Genomic DNA, 21,046 nt, shown 5'->3' with positions numbered 1-21,046 from the left:
TGTGATCAACCAAGCCACTGCTTTAAACTTTGATGCTTGTCCTTCTGAGGCAGTGCAGGAGCAACCCGAAAAGGAACAAACACAAATGTCCTTTAATTCATCAAAACTGGGTTTTTCCGTAAAGGGTTAATGGCAGAGGACGCTGATTGCTATTAGTGAATATGGGCTGTACAAATAAAAGGTGCTAATGTGCTTGTGAGACACACCATGTTGGATATGAAGCTGAAGCTTGATGAACTGCAGCTCTCTGGGCTTGTGTTTGCCTACTGCTGTTAATTCACCTTCAAACCGGGCCACTGGAATGACCAGGTGTCAGATCGGCCGACGTGCTAATTCAAGGCCCCGCGGCGCCGTCGCTATCATCATTTACAAATAGAAACATTTCGCAGAAGCTGCGTGGAGTCGAGCTCATTGGGTCTTTGTTATACTTTACACCGACAATGTACCGACCAAATGAGACCACAGAAGCTGCTTCCACTGACAAAGAGAAATGCAATAATGTGGCAGCATTAGGCAGAAGAAAGGCCCGGTTAATGTGGTCGTATTTTCAGAAGCAGCATTGAGGTATAGACCATTCACGAGCCAACAGCATCTCAATGCCAAGTGTTCTTAAACCATATTACGCCACGCCATTAATTAATCCGCTGGCTTGTGAAGCGTAGCTTATTCAGGCTATTCATCATGAACAGGAAATTGACAAGTTGTCCGCGGATGGAATGTCAAAGGGACATCAGCTTTCATTTTTCAAAAGGAAGCAAAAGGAGGTAAGCACGACTCGATCTGCTCAATACTATTTGTTTTCTATATGGTGTCTTTGGTCGAGGAGCTTATAGAAACACACACGAGACGTAAAGGAGACCTGGAGAATCAGCAGGGTCACAGGACAGTAGGGGGGGGGAGTTCATCCCGCAGCCAATTGCTGCTTAATGGCTTCCTCCTGCTGTAAGTCAACTCAGACCATCAGGGTGAGGATGTGGAGAACATCTGTCCAGAACACACAGACACTTTGTAGCACCGCAGTCACCCTGTCAATCAAACATCTTTCTGGCACGTCGCCGACTGCCACCAGCGGCCGGGACTGCTTGTGAAGACGTGTGCCTGCGCTGGCTTGAGGTGCACGTACAAGCCCGAGCGTGTGCATCGACAATTGTATGAGTCTACGGGAAAGTGGGGATGACGCCATGTCTATTTTTAGTCCAGTACACTGAGTCCTGCCTCTGTGTTATGCTGCTCTGCTCCTAGGACAGGCGACCGGGTCAGTAGCAGCAGCAGAGAGCGCCGCAATGGCTCCGGCTCTGCTCCCTAACCCCGACCCTCCAGCTCCTACATCGGGGGGAGGGACCTACAAGAGTCCTGAGCGACAGTTTAAGAATGATATCTGCTTAAAAAGAGGCTCTTTCTTGAAGGACGCCATGTTCATTCACATCTTTCTCTCCGCAGTGACTAATGGGCGGATAATTCAGCCGTCACCCTGGCACATTATCTCATTCTTTCTCATGGGAAGAATACCACCCGGGAACATCTTCGCCACAGACTCAGCCCTTGATAAGACACAGCCACAGATTCCCACAGCTAGTTTACAACTTAAGGTAGTTTGAAGAGAACAACTGGGGATCAGATGGAAAAACCTCCTGAGAGTTACGTACTGAGGAAAAGATAAGATCATAGATGGGGAAGTTTTCGAAGAAGGCAACTTCGCTCAAGTTCTTTCTTGTCAGGCTCAGTTAGTGTAAAGGAAAATCATCTCCACACTCCCTGATACACTTCGCTGATGGACCTTTGAGTCAAGGGCTTCAAGGTTACAACACTTACTTCCTGTCTTCACCACTGAGATACGATCAATATGTGTTGTTCTATTCATTCCACCCAGTTGTGTAATTGTTATCCAGTTAAGTGAATTCCTGAATTCTAAAGAATGTTATTGGAACTCTCTAAGACTGAGTCTGTTCTTATCACATCAAGCTGCTGGATATTAGCACAGTGGGAATATTCTAGTACTATAACTGCAAAGCGTTGCACTTTAATTATTGAAGCTACTGCTTATATAGAAATAACAAGTTCAGTCTAAAAAGATGTCTTTCTCTTAGTTTTTGGGGAATTCAAGTATCTATTTTTCTTTTCTTCACTGAAGAGACCCGGGATACTAATTGTTTGGATAACAACAAGAAAATCACAACCCATGGTTGCTGCACTGAAAATATCCTTTCACATCTATATTTTTGTTCAGACTAAACTGAAATGTCTGAATGTCTGGACCATGCACGTTACCTGTAAAAGTGCCCAATGGACCCAACTCTGTTCTCACATATCGGTTCTGATCTTTCAGCCTGTGCTGACCTTATTCCAACATTTTGAGTCTGGAAGTTCGTTGCATGTCTAAGTAAGCTTTTGGCAGTTTTTCCCCTTTAAGCACCTGCTCCAGGAAACACTCATGTACGGACGCTAATCTTGCTTATCAGTCTAACAGCTTGTCATTCAGGCCTCTGGGTGTTTGGGTTGAGTGATAAACTCTCACTGCTCTGCCATCTACTTGTTTAATAAAGTACTTCCACTTGACTTTACACGGCTGAGTTGGATGAGGGACTGGTGATTGTGTCTGGGTGTCAAGCTGAGAGAAAAACGTCTCTGTAATTTTATTCAACAGAAACACCTTCAAGCAGATAAGAGTTAACAATTGATAATACTCCCTGTAATAGGCTTGAATGTTATGAAACCTGAAGTTAAGTGGCAGCCTCTGCTCTCTTTGTTTGCCTACACAGGGGAGGTGGACATGTGTGCAGAGCCAGGCCCTTTATCCTTCCTGTTCAGTTACCAGAGGCCTCACACTTATCAGTTCCAGATCTCACAAGAACAGAGAGAAAGAGAGACCACTGACAGGAAGGGGATTTTTTTTTTCTTTCCTCCCTCCCCCTTTTTCCTCTAGCGAGGTTAACAGAATGTCTGCACCCCTCACATTTCACAGAGGACGGCAATTATTCATCGGGGCCTAGGCTGGTGCGACAGAACCAAAGACCAACCTGGCAGCCTCCAACACAAATAAATACAGAAAGCTAGCTGATTAACAGAGTAGTTGTATATCTGACAAAATGTTTTGATTTCAGTCGTTTCGAGTAATTTGTCTCGCCTGTCTGTCTTTTGATGTCGGACGGCTGTTCCAACAAAGCAAACAGCACCGCTGTTCTACATAGGAGAGTCGACTCGGGTCATAATTTTCTCTCTGAGACCAAGATAAAATTAGCCCACGTGGCCCTGAACCCGACAGACATTCTGTTCCTGTGTCCAACCCTGACCCAAGCCTCATGTTTTCCCTAATTGCAGGCATGTGCAGCATAAGAAAATTCCAGCTAACGGGACCAAACCCGACCCAAACCTGAATATCATTTCAAAACGTTTGTCTGAAACGTGGCCAAACTTGTCAGGTTTAGAGGTCCGGGGTGTCCACACTTCACTACAAGCTCCTCGACCTCAGAGGTTACAGTTCCTCTACTTGAAACTTGCCATTCCCTTTGACTGAAGCCTTTTCATCACACCCAGCTGTATTTTTTTGCCTCCACAAAAGGCAAACCCTACAACAGCGAGAGAGGGAAGAGATCGGTCATCAAAAGCGGGAGAGAACCGGCTGTGAGGCTCTCATGTCACGTCCCTGTTCATGTCAGATCCCACCTCGTGTCACTTGCTCTCACTGTCTCTAACCTCGCATGACATTTCCACAATATTCCCTTTGGTTTATCCCACCCAGCTGTGTGGAGGGGCAGATGTTTGTCGGGGCACTGTATTCCTCAGGATTCACATTGCTCTAATCAAGATTAACCACTCTTATCTATTCAGGGTGTGTGTGTGTGTGTGTGTGTGTGTTTGTGTGTGTGGATGGATGCTGGCTGTCCCAATTCCTAATCCATGACGCCAAAGCTGTATTGTATAATACAGTGGACGAACCAATTACATTCTCTTTCCACGACATAATTCTCCCTTTTAGTGGCTCGTACGCTAAACTACATATTGCATAAGGATAAACTGCTACATTGCTGGTGAGGGGGATCATCGTGACCTGCTGTGTACATCCAGCCGACTACCTACAGTACAGTACTTGCATATGGGTTTAAAAAAAAAAAAAAAAACATGAAACAGACGCAACATCTCAGCACTTTGTTACTCAGAGGCCCCCGAGGAGCTCCTGATGAAATCAACATGCTCTGCAAGGTGAGCCGACCCCAGCCGCACACAAACTGCTGCCATCACATGTTTACCAAAGACACTGGAGCGCAGTGGAGGACAGAGCGTGTCCGTGCAAACAAAGCTGCAGTGTTTAAATCAGTGTTTGGTGGCAGGGGAGGCCGATATCTGTTTCCAGTAACAAGCTTTGTTTGATTCCAGCTGTGACACAACATCTTTTTCCAGAAATATTTCAGGCAAGGCGACAACTCAGTTAATTAGGAAGCGTCCCCACATAGCCTGGGACGTCTCAGGGATTTAATAAAAACTAAATGAATGTGTGCACACAGATAGCTAATCTGTGCTCGCAAATTATTTACTTCTTGTGCACAAATTCGACACTCGTGCTCTCAAATTTACAGGATATAAAAGGTAAGCGATATTGTTTTCCTACGTGTGTTCTTGCAAAACAGACAAACTACTCGCAGGGCTAGTCCTGTGATACATCTGATCACGCTAGGCATTTACGATAAGTCTATTCTAACAGCTGACTCCATTATTTCTACAACAAATACCAAACTACAGCAGCACATTGTGTGTCCGTGTTGTGTGGGAATAATACAAAAAATGGGTTCCTGGCTTGAAAAATGCACGTAAACGCCATGTGAAGTTGGAACAACTGCGTAAGTCGGAGAAAATGTTGTTATGCAAGTTGCGCAAGCGCTAAAATCTCCTATAATCTATTTTACAATCAGCTCTAAGTACTAACTTCGAAAGTCAACTTGTCATACACACTATATGCTCATCTCTCCCATGTGTCTGACACCAAAGCTTTTAACCAGACGCTTTATGATTAATGTGAATGTGTTGTAAAATGTGTATATGCCTGTCCCAATCATTTACCAAGCAAATACTTGGGCGCCCAGGTGTTGTTTAAACGCTCTGAACACATAAATACAGCTTATTTTGTTTACTATATCCATGTTTTTTTCATATTCCGTTTTTAAAGCACCTGGAAACACTAAATTCGGAACGGCTTCCCAACTGGGATAATGGGACCTTCAGAGGACCTTCTAAATGCACAACAACCACAGTTCCCACTGCAGCAAGAACGGCCAGTTGAGGGAGTCAATTTCAAATTTGTGAGGTATCATTTGAAACCATCTGCTGAACTCCCTAATGTGATATAAAAAAGAGACATACCTATGTTGGCGTCAATCCTCGATTCTTCACCACGAAGGTCCCCCCCGCCCATCCACAAACCAGGCGGAGAAACACTCCAGCGCCTCACGTCTTCTGCCCCTGTGAGAAATGACACGAGAAAAAGAAAAACACATCAATCACCGCCGGGTTGTCCATCAATCTCCAAAACATTGAATTATTACATTTGCATTCTCCCCCTCCCACTGAAAATCAGGCCCACTCAGTGATTTCGCTTTGGGCTCCGAGCGGCTTCCGTCTGCATCTCGCCGAACGCGATACACTTCTTCCCCGCACGGATAAGCTCCTTCACGCTCTCGTGCCCATGAAGGACGAATCAGAAGAGCAGCCGATACTTCACATGATCGGCAAGGCATCATAAACATCCCCCCGCAGAGTAAGTTCACTGTCGTGGCACATTCACAATTCACTCGCGATTGACAGATAAGCCTATTAAGAGAGGCCTTCACTGTAGTTTAGCACTAAGCTCGGCTGGCAGGGCTCGTGCGTGTGCCCAGTGACATTCAGACCCTTCACAATGACCACATTAGTTCAAGAGGTGAAAACCAATGTGTGAAAAAGCATTAGCGGGTAGGAACTTAATACGATAACCCAGAATACAAAAGAGTGTCGACAAATACTTGAATCGTGAGTTGGAATAAAAAAAATATGGATTTATCTTCCCGTTAACAATCTTGTCTTATCTACAGTCTGTCTGCAAGAGTTTAATTTCCCTAATGAATCGATCAGCGTAATCACGAGCTTAATAACAATCGGCTGGATTCTGCCTTGTGTTATCCTTTCCATAAATAATATGAGCCTCTGCTGGCATGTGAGAGGATAAACAAACAAAAGAAAGTACTTTGAATAGTTTCATTAACAACTACTTCAGTAAATGAATAAATTAAGTCATGACTTAATGACATCTACGTGTAGAATCTGAGAACATCCGAGTGTTGTTACTCTAGTTCGGGAAATAAGTCAAATGTGTAGACATGTATACGGTTTAATCTTAGTAGTCAATAGAAAAATTGACATGAGTCAAGTCAGACTATGTTAATGTTAATCACGTAAACATCATGTTTAAAATAAGGTCAATAGACCAAATATTGCTGGCTTAGTAAACAGAAAATGAAAGTTCTAGACCCTTCTTCAAATCAAGGGCAAAGGTAAAGTAACAGCTCTGGATCCTCATCTTCAGGGGAGCAGGTCACTGGGTAGATGTAAAGAGAACAAACAAGCTATTGGTCTCTTTCTCTTATATCCTCTGCTGAACTCAATTTGTCCCTTAACTTTCTCCCTCTTGTTCAGAGGGCGCGACACTAATTTTCACGGAGTCAGAGAAAAAGTTGGAGGGCATCAGCACGCTTTCTTTTCTTTTCTTTTTTTCACTCCCCGACTTGTTTAACTATGAAATTTCAAGCAGCTAAATTGGATGGTAGAGGAACAGAAAGAATAATAATGTCTTCGGGGGTGTTTGCTCTCGCTCTGTGAATATATGTGAGGAGTAAGTAATACAATATCCCCCTCCTTTATCATCGCCACCTTAACATCTGCGGCTGTATCCTGTTAGTATCGTTTTGATCAGGCGTCTGCTGGGTGACACGCACCACACCAGTCATTTCTGTCCTCTGGCTTCTCCTCATGCTTTGGTTGACAGGACAAGGCTAATGCTCCATATATAAAAACTGTATAACCATAAGGTGTATTTTCACATTCAGCGGGAGAAGGCAGTCCCCTGTGCCTGGCACTTTTTTAATCCTCTTTTTCTTTCTTTTTTTATCACTGCAAGATTTTTCAGGCACCATTTCTCCCCTCTTGGAAGTGCCGCTCTGTGAAAAGAGAAAGTGGAGGAGAGCTGGGGGCTCAATGGGCTGGGAGAGAGAGGGGAGGGAGAGGGAGAAGGAGGAGGAGGAGGAGGGGTTGACGCTGGGTGCCTCCTTTTTAAAGCCAGATCCCCAGATACCTCTGTCCTATTCATCAACAGCTTTTCCAGGGCTGTGAAAAATCAATGTGCTCTGCACTGCAAACAGTTCATAATGACGGGGGATGGAGGGAGAGGAAGAAAAAAAAAAGCTCAACTGCAACAGAATTGATTTGTTTAAGTACAATAACACGGCTCTGCAGCGCGGTGAGGAGGAGGCTCAAGCGCCCAGACAAAGACTGACTGGCAGCGTGTAACCACAAGCAGTAATTGATAAACTGCTGGCAAAGTGCAAATCTGAGCTACAGAAATCTGTGATCTAATTAAAGGAGCTTTTCTCTGAATTGCCACAGAGGAGAAAAATACACTGACTATATCTTCTTTAAGAAACACTAAACCACAATTAGACATAGAGTGGGTTTTAAAAAGTTAGATCGTCGGAAATTTTTTTTTAGGCAAACTTTTTCTGAGTAATTGCATTAATTATTTGTTTTACATTGGTTTAACATAAAGGAAGCATTTGAATTAATGGTTTTATCTAAACAATAATCTCAGCTGTTTAATATTTAATTCACTGATACTAAACTAATGGTATACCTCCGCCAACAGTCCACTTAAATTTAATGAAGCTCCACCAAATTCCACACACTCTTAGATATCAGGTCCCGAAATGAGCCTGATCAAGATCCATCAATTATTCATTAGGAAAAAAGAGAACATTTTAAAAACACCCTCACCTCTCACAATTTAAGAGAAAGTGATACAACTCCTGAACACACCAAACAACCACTACTAATAAGTGACAACATTTGATTTACTGATAAATTGACTGATAAAACAAAACACATGCACGTGCACACACGCACGTTATTTGTGCCTTTGGCAAAGCGTCACTACATGCTAAGCCAATTCAAAGCACATGCAGAGTGGGTTTGATGCTGCAGAAAGCCAAGTCATCAGAATGTTTAAAAGATAACACCACGCTTCTCAAAGACTAAAAAACATTCACAAGGTGAAGTTTGAAATCTCCTGATGCTGCAAAAAAAAATAGCAGGATCCTGGAGTAAGTTGTGTTAAAACAGAAAGGCACAATAAAACATCTTCTCCCTTTCCTCTTTTGACCCGGCCACAGAGGTGCATTTATCATTGTTATTGTTCCTTCACGGGGGCACTTCCAGGTTTAATTGGATCCTCATGAGCCGTTTTCACATATGAACTCTGGACAATGTGCAGGGAATCAGGTCGGGACATTGTGCGGAGTTGCCCTTTTCACACATGCAGGACACAACCAGGGATTGTCCGGCGTGTTCTCACCTATACTGGAAATATGTCTGGTTTCGGTTCAGGTGAAGGACGGCGCTTGGGGAAAGGACGCAGCAGAAATAAAGGTCTTCAACACCCTCACTCACTAACTGTGGGTAATTACCAACGCTATTCACACATCGGCTCAATGGGATTTCACGCGGATATCACGACTGTCGGGTTCAACCAATGGTTCTCTGCATTTAGCCACTGAAGCTGGAGCACACAGGAGCGTTCCTCCTCCATCAGCACCAGGTTTTACTGAGTGCATGAGGGACAGTCACCCTGTGCAAAGTGGCCATGGAAGTTGCTGGTGGGTGAGGCGGGCGGCGGGAGTTGGACACCACCTGCTGACCCTGGACAATGACAGGAGAAAGCCACTTGGGGTGAAATCTGGCTCGGCTCTCAACGCTGGAGGGAAAAGCTCTTGAGAACCACAGGTTGTCCATTCACCCGGCCGCCTCGGAGGGGATATTAGTCCCAGTGGGGCACATTTGCATTTTAACTGGTAAGTATAGTATGCACATAGACATGAATCATGCGAGAACAGGGAAACAATGTGCTGAGGTAAGCAAGAATTACTATGAGCTGATGAATATGCAGTGAATTTAATAACGACAGGATGATACTTCAATAATCGTTGGAATTTTTCCCTGTTTATTTTAACCACATAGCATTTGATTAGAGCCGGGGAACTGTGTGAAAAGGGAAGTTTTAATCACACCATCGTGTTCTTAGTAAAAACCCGCTCCTGACCTCCCATTCACCTCCCTCAGTAGTGCTCAACTTCCACTTCATGTTACCTTGGCAGAGAAATCCCAACTCTTCCTCCGGGCTGCTTCCTGTTGTTGATATGCTCAAGACATGCAAGATCGGCCGAGATACGCATCTCTGCGTTTCAAGAGACGCCCGGCAAAGACACTTGAAGTCCAAAGGAGGAAGGCTGGAGCAGCTAATGCAGGAATGGGGAGCCCGTTTGCTCGTAACGATTCTCAGCAGAGAAGCTGGTTTTCATTTTCGGAAGATGAAAAGGGGATTGAGTGGAAACACGCTGGTAATCATCGCGCCTCTGTTTACACGTTCACTAATAATGTGATTATAAACAAATTAATTAAGGGAATACTTCTGCAACTGTCGTGTTTAATTTGGTTATTTTAGTGACAACAACTTAAAAAGGTTGATAACTCATCAATCTTTCAAATGGCGTGTTTTGTAGATTGTATTAGAAGTGCAACAAATTATTCATTTCACTGTAAATTAACATTTTAATTACCATAACTGTAATTCAGTGACTGCACATTTCAGTGTAAAGCAGGTCATAATAACAACACAAGTAAACAGTGCCATTAGAATACTATTGACATTAAATGTTTTGGTCTGATTTGAACCCAAATGCTATTTGACCTGCAAAGCACAAACAATATGCACCTTCACTGTTTGCTCCAGAATAACTCGCAGACCAATGGCAGGAAGTTGAGACAGCATTGAACAATAGACGAAGAAGAAGTAGTAGAAGTCATAGCCCGAAAACAATGTTTGAACAACAAGGATGTTCATTTGGGGCATTCAATCTAGTGTCAAGTGCTGCGCCTGAATAACAAAATGACTCTATTACGTAGATGTACATGTGTTACACAAAAGTCTTAAGTCTGCTCCCGAAATTCCAATATTAAACCAAAACTAACTGGATCAAATGTAAACAATGTAACAAAGAAATGACCATTGATTCTGACTTTCAGTTGTGAAAACACCCATAGATTAGTTACCTTTTAATAAATATTAAGCTAATGTACAGCAGCAGGGTTATGATGCCTGTATACTGTATCCATACTGACTGAGGATCCAGGTTAACAGGATAGGGACTGAGCATTTTCCCGACACACATGCGGCAGATCTCAGAGGACATCCTTATGCAGTGATTACACTGGAGGATTATGTTGTGGGCCACAGCCATAAACATGAAGTGTATCACTGCAGTGATGATTACAGGTTTAGTGATAATGGCTTTTAACGGGATACATAAGAGAGCATGAGACACCAGCTCAGTTAGCTGCCCAATCTCCACCCTCCATACTGATTAACACAAACGCCAGCACCTGGTTAAACACCACTGCTGTAATTATGTGGAGCCTCACTTACCTATACAACACACACAGGCAAATACACTTTGTGCAAAATCGTGCAGTGGTGCACAACTGTGAGCCACCAGATCAACATCACAGCAACTACCAGTTTGTGTGTCTTATTTATGCAAATGCAGGTAATTTACTTCCTGCTGAGCAATCGTTCCTAACGTGTTTGCCCTCCAGCATCAGTTGGATGTGTTGAGGATGAACCTAAACAAGTGGAACAATTAAATCAGGTTACATTTAAGGTTATTGCAACTTTGGCTTAGATTGTTTTGTTTTGGCATTTGATTTCCTATGATTTCCTAGTTTTGTCTATTATTTCCAAGTTCGGGCAGTTGTTTGTGTCAGTTATAATAACACTGACTCAACAAAAATAAAGTCCCCACTTGAGTTTGCTTTAAGGATTGTTATATCATCCAATAATAAATATAAGTGGGAAAAGAAGCTAGCTCAGCTAACTCATCACACTACATAAATGATGTCCATAATCATGAGGATTAGGGCAAAATTGTATGAAACTGGATTTCACACGATATCTATGTTTTTTTTTGTAGTTCAACACAGGCAGCTGATGCTTATGTCTTACTCACATGAATCAATGGCTTCAATATTATTTCTCCTCCTCCGCTCTCTACAGTGTATCTTGTTTCAAAAGTGAGAGCAGCCCGAGAGGGCGTCTGTATTTTGCTTCCTTTGTTTCCGGTCTTTCCCTGTCGGAGTGAGAAGGTGGTAGCGGCTCCAACAAGGAAACAGAGAGAAAGAGAGAAGGTGTAGGCTGCTGGCAGAGCCGCGGAGCCGCAAAGAGCTGCTGCGCCATCTGACCACAGACATAAAAATGATGCCCCCTGCCTCACCTCCCCCTGCTCTGTCCTGCTTCATCTGCAAAGCAAATCACATGCCCTGCAGCCAGAGATTCCTCCCCGGTCACCTGGCTGATCCACCGGCCCCTCGAACAAGAGGAGGCTTTACAGGAGGTGAAAGACTTCATAGTGTAATGGAGACAAGCACGGCACAGAAACAGAGGGAAGATCATCCAGTCAATTTCAAAGTAGGGGTGGGGGTGTAATGAGGCCTGATTTGTCACGAGAAATAACCACGGACCTGTATTTGCATTTTCAACCCCTCTCTTCACCTCCCTCCCTTATCAGTTCTTCCTCCTTCTCGTAATAGGAAAGAGAAAAAGCAATGAGAGGGAAGAAAGGGATGTGGGGGGGGGGGGCAGACATGTACACAGAGGAATCCAGGGAGGGGGAAAGAGAGCACATTACTATTGGGAGGGAGAAAATGATTAAAGGCTGAGATGAACACAATCTGCTGGTTCCAGAGGAGAGAGGGAAGAATTTCCAGAGCCAATAAGCGAAGCATCACGGGGAGGACCTGCCTCTCCCTGCTATTCAACCATGACCATGCTGGCTGAAGCACATTTCCTCTACATCCGCCCTTTTACACTCGCCTATGGCATGCGTGTTCCTTGCACATGCGGCCATTAGCGGATCTGGCATATTGATTTCAGCTTCCGTGTATTCGTAGACGATACTACAGCTTTGACACAGAACTGTGAAATGTGGGATTCGTTGCGACTGTTGCAGCTAACCAGGTGTAATAGTGTTGCGATGACTCGGTTGCAGGCGACTCTCGAGGCAAAAGGGGAGAGGAGCAAGGAAAACAGCAACATCAATAATGAAGTGAAGGAGATGGGGGGGGGGGGGAGAAAACAAAGCTGTTCATAACAAATGCGAAAACAGGCAGAGCGTCTCATTGCGAGAGCGCTAACGACAATCAATTAGCAATTGCTCATGATCTTGGGTGCGCCCGAGTATAAGGTGTCTTAATGAGTCCCATTTCCATTAGCTGCTCGACTCGAGAGGCACGAGGAGGAGGCTGCTCCCACCAGCTCCTCCATCTCAATGCCTAATGACTGCGAGAGTGGATTACTCCATCAATTCCTCGCTCCTCTTTGTTTATCCCCTGCGTAAATAATGGTCAACCATTACAATGCATTAAACGGGCCACTCACCGCAGAGCGAGTGAGAGGGAGAGAGAGAGAGGAGCATGCTCCGGCGGCATCCTCCAGTGATCCCCAGGAAATCGGGTAATGCCAGCCATGTGCTGGCAGCGTGGGGGACGGCGAGGGGGAAACAGGAACGAGGGAAAAGGAGGAAATGTGTGGGAGTGTCATATCTAGAAAAACACCACATAGAGGTAATCATGTTCAACCAAGTTACATCAAGACTTCTCCAACGCTGCGGTGGAAAGAGTACCGCAAAACTGTTCTCAAGTTAAGGTTTTGTAATCAAAATAGAAGTAGAGTTATTCTCTCTCTGCCTGTTTCCTCAAATAAAGGATAACATATATTTTTCAAAAACAGTTCCCAGGTGAGAACCATAAAGCAAATTGTAGATTCAAGTCATGCACTTTGCATAGAATGGATAATTACACCGCAATGGGGGTCCATAGACTTTATGTGGCAAAATTACGCTACACAAATCAAAGAGCTGCAATTTTCACGAAAGGATTAACAGCAGATTAGAGCAGCAGAAAAACCAGACATGTATATTTAACTAAACAGACGCTGCAGCCGACAAACTTATAATGCTAGTTGTTGTTCATGGTGAGCTGCAACTATCAGTGAGTTTCTTGCACAGTCTTCCCCGGTCTGCTCTAGAGGGTTAACGCCTCACTAATGGTGCGAGTGAACGCTAAAGGATCTGCCGTCAGTGTTTCAGGGTTAACACCAGGACCAGCCTGCACCTGCTGGGCTCACGACATGGCGGGTGTGTTTCCCTGAAATATATGGTTAAAAAGGGGTCAAGAGGGAATATGTCTTTACTTGAAAATAGTTCCTGTGAGGTTTTCACAGCTGGATGTGTGAATCATTCTCTGCTTCTCAGTATTTCTCAGAACCTGAGCCAAGAAAATCAAAACCATCCTGTAATTTGGGGGATTTTTACACCGGGGATCTTGATGAGCATCATCAGTGATGTTAAGAGATGGATTCAAGCTTCATCATCACCGCACAAAAGACTTTATTTGTGCCATGTGAGCGACTTTAATGTACCTCTGTTGCTGCAGTGCTTTCACAATGAATTGTATCGATCAATATTTCACCCGAGGCTCCGACCCTCCCTTTCCATTCCCCTCTCTCTTTCCCCTCTCATGTCACAGCACCGGACAGGATCAAAATTAAACATATCAGCAGAAAAAACACACAGGTGGAAATGATCTTGCTGCGGCGGCCGCTCGGGTCATGAATTCAGCTAACCGTGCTTATCACGGGCTGCTGCTATTAGTCTTAATAGCTGCGGTGACAACCCGCCTTGAGAGAAGATGGGCTCTGCTTCCGGGGGCTCACCACAGACAGGTGATTCTCATCTGCGGTCTCTCCGTGTGTCATAGCAGAGCCCAACGCCGGCTGAGGAATGTCTGGCGGCTTATTGGGGCAAAACAATCAGAACCTGACAGGCAATTACAGAGAGTAGAGCCCGGTGTCCCCTCACACTGCATCCATCGAGCAACAATTAAGAGTTCAATCAGTCCAATTCAATCTTGAATTATAAGCCTGTTGAAACCCAAAACACACACATATGCTTTGTGCAAATATGACATACTAATACAGAATATCATGAGCTGCTTTTAGTGATCACGTGATCTACGCAGCAGGGGTAATACGTCACTTCCTGCCTGCTGCACCCGGATGCTCAGCCTCTTGCTTGAAGAATGCAGAGGATTTGGTGCTGTTGTGAAAAACCTGTCTAGAAAAGACTGGGGGTGAACTCCAACCAACAGCCATCCATGACTCCAGTCTGACTATTCACCATTATTTACATCATGACGTTTATACGAGTTGCTAAATAGAATATTCCATTTACATGTTTCAGATCATTGTCTGATTATAACTTCACTGTACGTCCACTAGTTCACAATTCCAATATTACTGGTGCTGGATTTTAAATACGTAGACTTTTGGGCGTTCTCTTCTTCTTCATTATTTTTCCATTTGGTTTTCACCTGAACCCAGGTCATTCGTCGTTAAGCTGGTGGTAACTGCCAAACATGTCTATGTTGCAAAATTCTGTCTCCAATTAGATTAAAATGTGATTAAGGTGTATACATGTCCACATAATGTGACTAAGGTCAGAATATTCTAGATGTCTTAATTTGATTATTGCTAATTTTGAGTTTGACCTTAGGTAATCAGAAAATGCAGTTTACATGGTAGTTTCTTATTCAGACTTTTATCCTAATTGGGTTAATATTGAAATATTGGTTTCCATGCAAACGTGTCTTTTATGCTGCCTGCACTAAACAACAGGGAGAAAAGCTAAAACCATCTACTGAACAGTTAAAAAGGCACATATGTCGAATATGAGTTGAGCCAAAAACGGTTATAATATTTTGTGAATATCGAACTTTGCTTATTGCGCAACACTCAACTCAAATCCATCAAGTTGCTCCGTGTCTGCTGGATGCATAAATAAAGAGTAACTGCTACGTGTTGTAGCTGTAATGAGAGCTTGCAGCTCACCTTCAGCGTGCGGCGCTACAGAACTTTAAACCCTGCGATAAGATGTTTCTTGTGAAATGTTCCCCGGGAGTTATCGCTGACTTCTCTTCCCAATTCCTATGTACACAGGCTCGCACATTTGACCCCCTGTCAGAGAACAAGATGTTTTCTAACAAGCTGTTCATCACCGCTGCTTCAACCAGGAATGTTTCCAAGTTTCGACTGCCACTCACGCGGCTTTGCTGAGTGAAAGTCTGATCTTTTTTCAAAGATCACAACCTTGGACACCATAAATAACAAATCCTTCATCACGCTTGTGAGTCCGGTCTACATTCAAACAACAAATTTGAAAGCGCTTCACAGCGGCGGCGTGCGAGGGGGAGTATTGCCAGGGTCAAAAAGTGTATGTGGCATCGGCGTGAATGTCGTGGTGAGAAAAATGATTCTCTCTTCCCCCCCCCCCCCCCCCTCTCTGAAGTAAAGGTTACATTCTGTAGCCTGTCGAGGAGCCGTGCTGCGCTGCCTTTGAATGGGACACACAGCCTTGCCGGGCTAAAGAGATGGAGCGGCAAAGTGAAAGTGTTTAGTTAGCTACCTCACAAAGTAACACCGCATGAAAGGAGCTCATACAGGCAGCTCACATCAGAGGAGTCGGGCTACATCGGCACCACCCGTGCGACAGAAGAAGGAAAAAAAACAAAAAAAAAACTGGACAAACTAAGATCCTCCATGCGCCTTAACTTGAAGCCACTGTTTTGGAAAACAAATGTCAGGACATCTTTCCAAACGAGCCAGAGGAATCCTCCGCCACTGCACTCCTCCACAAACGACCGAGCTTGTGACTGGGACCATGTCAACGTGCTCCGCCATTTAGACAGGGGGGGAGGGAGGAATTACTTTGATCCACTTTGAGGCATGTCTTCCTTTACTGTCGAGAGCCTGTGAGGGTTTACAGCAGGAGGGGAGACGCCGGCGCATCCATTCTGTGGCAATTCCCGAGAAAATGGGTTTTGCCACAGTGGCACTTCCAAGCCCGAAAGAGAAGAGATGAAAGTGTTAACTAATTACGGCAAGTTTGAAGGATTCAATGTTGCCGCAACTTCCAAAACCACAAAGAGACAGTAGGCGCATCTGAAACTGTGGCAACCTCTCATCATCGCTGAGAGATGACACTATTTTACAGACATGACAAAAGTGCAGAGATACTGGGCAGAGTGGGCTGCAGCTGCAGATCTGAGTGCAGAACAATGGGAGTCTGTGCTGATTTCGAGCCTGAACAATGGCAGGATGACATGGAGCCTGACAGACACACACAGAGCAGCAGGATCTGCGCTACAGACAGGAGAGGCGGCTTCACAGAGCAACTGCGCTGCCAAAACACATCTCCTCGTCTTCCTTTTCCCCCCTTCCAGCAGCTTTTATGTGTTTTGGCACCTCTGGCACTCATAACTCTGAAGTGAACAGTCAAACTTTGAGCGTCACCGTGAGCACAACCTTGTGGAGGGAAACGAGTCGCCGCCGAATCATCGTGGTGTCTGACACTCAACGTTCTGGTATTTACAAAATGTGAATCTCATCAAATAGCTTTAGTAACAACTTGGACAAACAAGAGAAGAATAAAAAACATTATTGATTCAACATTTAGGTAAACACATTTATTTGCTCTCTTTCCAAGATGATCAAATGCTCTCATTCTGTAAAATATAAAGTTAAAACAGGCAAACAGTTAGCCTAGTCTAGCACCAAGACCTGAAACGGGGGAAACGGCTAGTCTCGCTCCATCCAACAGTAATTACACCTTTGTCTGGATCTGATTCTAATTATATCTAAATGAAAAAGTAAGAACTGCCATTTTAAAATGTATCTGTATACTTCATATTTAACAGACAGAGATCAACTGGAGCAGCAAAAACAACAATTTAGTTTCAAAACAAAACAAATGATTTTATTCTACTGATTAGTTTTAGGCATTACCAACCCTGAAATTGATTTTTTTCTGTACCAACAATGAAATCAAATGAATAATAACACAAAACTGACAAAATACAAAAACATAAAATGAGACCGCTGGATCCAGGATGTGATGAAACCTCGTGTCTTCCCCGTGTCACTGAGGCGCTCAAAGCGTCCTTCATTATTTATGTCCTCAGAGCAGGACTTGAACTGGCTTTGCTTCTCTTATCAATCATTTATCTGCTTTCCATTGAACGCGCCCCGATCCTCCGGTGTCAAATCAGACATGAAGTGGCTGAAGAGCCGCCCGTCTCAAGTCCTTCCGTAATTAAATGAGGCGAACATGAGCCTCGAACACCTGCTCTCCAAGTGATCAACAATGCTACGCTAATGTGGGGATCCCGGGCAATCCCAAGCCCGTCCGCCATTTCAAACACGACACTCAGGCCTCATAAATCTGGAATAAGATGCCCGAGCCCATTTCTGCCGACTCCTGTGCGTGCCCTCGTGTTGGGAAAACGGGAGATTGAATCCGATTCAAATATTTCCAGTGCTGCCTTTCTCACTTTGCCACCTCGCACCCCTTGTCTGAGCAGGATCCCATTTCGCTCCACCACGTCGGGCGCTTGGCTAACAGCAAACATAATCAAACTTTGTGGTCGGTCTCTCGGCGGAGTGGAATTGAAAGCCTATCGTGCAGAGTTCTTCGGCGCACTCTCCAATTACCTTGCGTGCGTGCAAGTGTTCACTGCGCTGGAACTTTTCCATTTCATCATTACACTCAAGCTGCCGCCATCACAGCCAACCGGCGGCGGCGGCGGCACAGAGGACCGTGTTACCCGTGCACTGCGGGGAGACCCTTCCGAGCTGCAGTGAATTCCTGGTTTTGTCAGGGAAGAGATTCATGTCGATACAAACCACAGGTGCAGCGTGTTCTCTTTTCTTTTCTTTTTTAAAACCGCCACAGTGAAAAAGGGGGCAGGGCAACGCTCAGCTCCCCCTTGGCTATGTTTGTCACAATTACTCAGTAGGTCAACTTTCCCCCAGTCTCATTAAGAGGTAAAACACTGGGGCTAGAAAACTCGTTTTTTCTGACCCCCACAGGAAATGTTTAAGCTCGCTGAAAGCCACTGATGCAATCGTTCCGCAGCACTCACAATGGGTTTGGGAAACTAGAATGAGGGATTATTTGATGTAACGTGCATTCAAGAGGCCAATTCAGACCGACCAATCAATACTAATCAACAGCGAGATGACAGGAGATGAAATTTCCTCTGCTGCAGCCAGAGACTCGTGTATCAGGATTTAGAGGCTGCACTCGAGCTGTATCTCTCGTCCTCTCATATATACAAAGGTTGATAGCAAACAAGTAGGTTTATACAACTATTAAATTTGTCTACTTAGCCACAGCGCTCGAAATTGTATATAAAACATAATTCATATATACTTTGTGAGATAGATTCATTTAAAAATTGTATACACATTTACACATTTCATTCATGATTCCTAATTTAGATTTAGCAGCTAAAGAGACAGATAAATCCCTCAGGAGGTGGAGACCAAACATGAGCAACATGGAGTAAATTATCAACTTCCCCAGATGGATATAAGCATTAGCTAACTTGCTAACAAGCTAATATGTCGGTGTTTTATACAGAGCATGTCTTCTGCAGTAACAGTACAAATACCACAATCTAAAATATACTCAAAGTAAGAGTAATAATGATGAACAACTGATATGAACATTTTTATCTTGATTATATTTTTTGCCCATATCCCCCAGCCCTCGTGTGTATAATCAGGCTAAGGTAACTTTATTTAAAAAAATGAAAGTACTCAAGCATCAGCATCATACTGTTGTAGTTGTAGTTGTAATTGTAGTTAAGGTGGAGCCATTTAGCAATAAAAAAAATGACATTGCAACTACTTATTATATTCACTGTACTTCCTTAGTGTGTCTTGTGTTAGATATTTTAGAAACTCTTCATTTTGTATTTAAACGCTTGTAAAGTTAACCAAGCAAAAAATGGAATGCGGATCTTATAGGATTTTACATCAGGTATTGTTTTGTTTTCTTTTTCTTTAACTAAAAGGATCTGAACCCTTCTTCTGGCCGACTGTCATTTCATCACCCTGCGAATTATGAATCTACAGCATTAACCGTGTTGACAGTGTGAGGCGCTGACAGGGCACAGCCTGTAGAGGGTGTCTTTCATCCGGGGCGAGCAACAACAAAGAGCACGAGCTTTTCATGTTAACACAGGAAACATATATTTAATGAGACAACCACTGCAATCTCTGCTGCCACGCTAAGTGAATCCGACCCCACACCGCAGCTCGGCGGCGCTGCCAAACTACAGTCACGGCAGTCTAGACTGGGCTGCGCTAAGACGGGGGGGGGGGGGGCCTCCCCGAAATCTCTCGAGCCACACAAGGAATTCGGTTTGCCTCCCTGGTTGCGGTGAGGAAACCGAGGAGTGCAAGTGAGGAGGGAGTGAGATCCCTGCAGAGGTCAGAGCGCATCCCCGGAGGTGTCGGGGGGGGGGGGGGGGGCGGGGAGTAAATGAGCATGACTGCAGAAAAAGGAGGTTATACCCAGAGTCCCCCACCACCTCCTCCCTTCTCCTCTTCGCGGGGTGCCCTCAATGACTCGTCCCCCAACGCCTTGGAGCGCTGAGCCGCACAGCACCCCTCTCATGCCACGCAAATTGGAACCGGAAACAATTGTCAGCTCCGGGGTGGGGGGGGACCACCACTTCATCCGAAAACAAACGTAAAGGTGACGAGAGAGAGAGGATCTCTGAGACGACACGGACAGGGGAGGAGCTGCGTGTCGGAGGGGTCAACCACCTCTGAGGCTGCTGGTTCTCTGCCGCACGGCTGGTTGAAGGCTGACACCAGTACCAGGGCCCATGAATATTCAGTGACCAAGTAAATGAGGCAGATAGCACTTGACATGTTTAACATCCACCTTTGGCACCTTCCCTCCACAAAGCCAACAAGGTGAAGCAGCAGAACAAATCTTCCGGGTTTGTTTGTGGGCGGCAGCAGTCAGCAGTCCCCCCCCCCCCCCCCCCCCCCCCCCCCCCGCTGATGAATCGGATGCTTTCTGAACAAAGAGAGTGAGGTTTAGTGGGCGAGCTACATCAAAATGAGCTGGACCGGATTTCCTCTGTGGGATTTGAGTTACTAAACTGCTGGGTGTTTTTTTTTTTGAGAGAGAGAGAGTCTGGCAGAAAAATGGAAATTGCAGCATTACGCCTTGCAATATGCTGACATTTACATTCTTAGAAAAACATGTTTCCCTCAAACTATAATCCCTGCTGGTATCAAAATGTTTGCTCTCTAAATATTTACCAACCCTGAGTCACATCTAAAGCCTAACACAGGCACCTTGAGACTCCCAACCCCCCCCCCGAAGTGTTGTGTCCCAAAGGAAATGTTGTGAAAGCACTACAGACTATCTCGCAAGTGAGCAAACTCTCTGAGCGCGCAACACATTCCTCCAACACCTCAAACGGCTCAGAGGAATAAGAGAAACTAAAAATCTGCCACCGACAAACTGCGTCTGCTCAAAATCAGTGTCGCTCCGACGTGAGAGACAAACATTTGGTTTTGCATGCGCAGTTGTTGTTTTTGTCAAACACCGGAAAAAGGAGAGAGTAGTAAATGTGTGACCGAGATGGGCTAAGTAATGTAAATATTGACACTTTGATAGTACTCTCCGTGCGTATCCAGTTATAGCCCTTTAACATCTGCTCAGTATTATTCCAGGTGAGGGGAGATATTTCTTATTAGGGCTGTAACTGACTGGCTGACAGCGCTTACCTGAGCCAAGGCTTCTCATGCAGCTCATTCTCTAAAACAGGTTTAGCACTTTTG

At 44.6% G+C, this 21,046-nt stretch overlaps 1 protein-coding gene across 1 annotated transcript in view; it reads right to left on the bottom strand.

The window, feature by feature from the left end:
* The window catches only part of LOC133931462 (zinc finger MIZ domain-containing protein 1-like), a 108,609-nt gene that overhangs the window by 74,008 nt on the left and 13,555 nt on the right, over window positions 1–21,046 (bottom strand). The window contains exon 2 of the mRNA XM_062378352.1: window positions 5,356–5,454. The gene's annotated coding sequence lies outside the window, so the exon portion shown is untranslated. The remainder of the gene's footprint in view (window positions 1–5,355; window positions 5,455–21,046) is intronic.

The sequence above is a fragment of the Platichthys flesus genome, chromosome 20 (genome assembly GCF_949316205.1).
Source record: "Platichthys flesus chromosome 20, fPlaFle2.1, whole genome shotgun sequence".
In the NCBI taxonomy this organism is placed as follows: Eukaryota; Metazoa; Chordata; class Actinopteri; order Pleuronectiformes; family Pleuronectidae; genus Platichthys; species Platichthys flesus.
The sequence above is the reverse complement of the archived record's forward strand: the minus strand, read 5'-3'. Positions and strand labels throughout refer to the sequence as shown.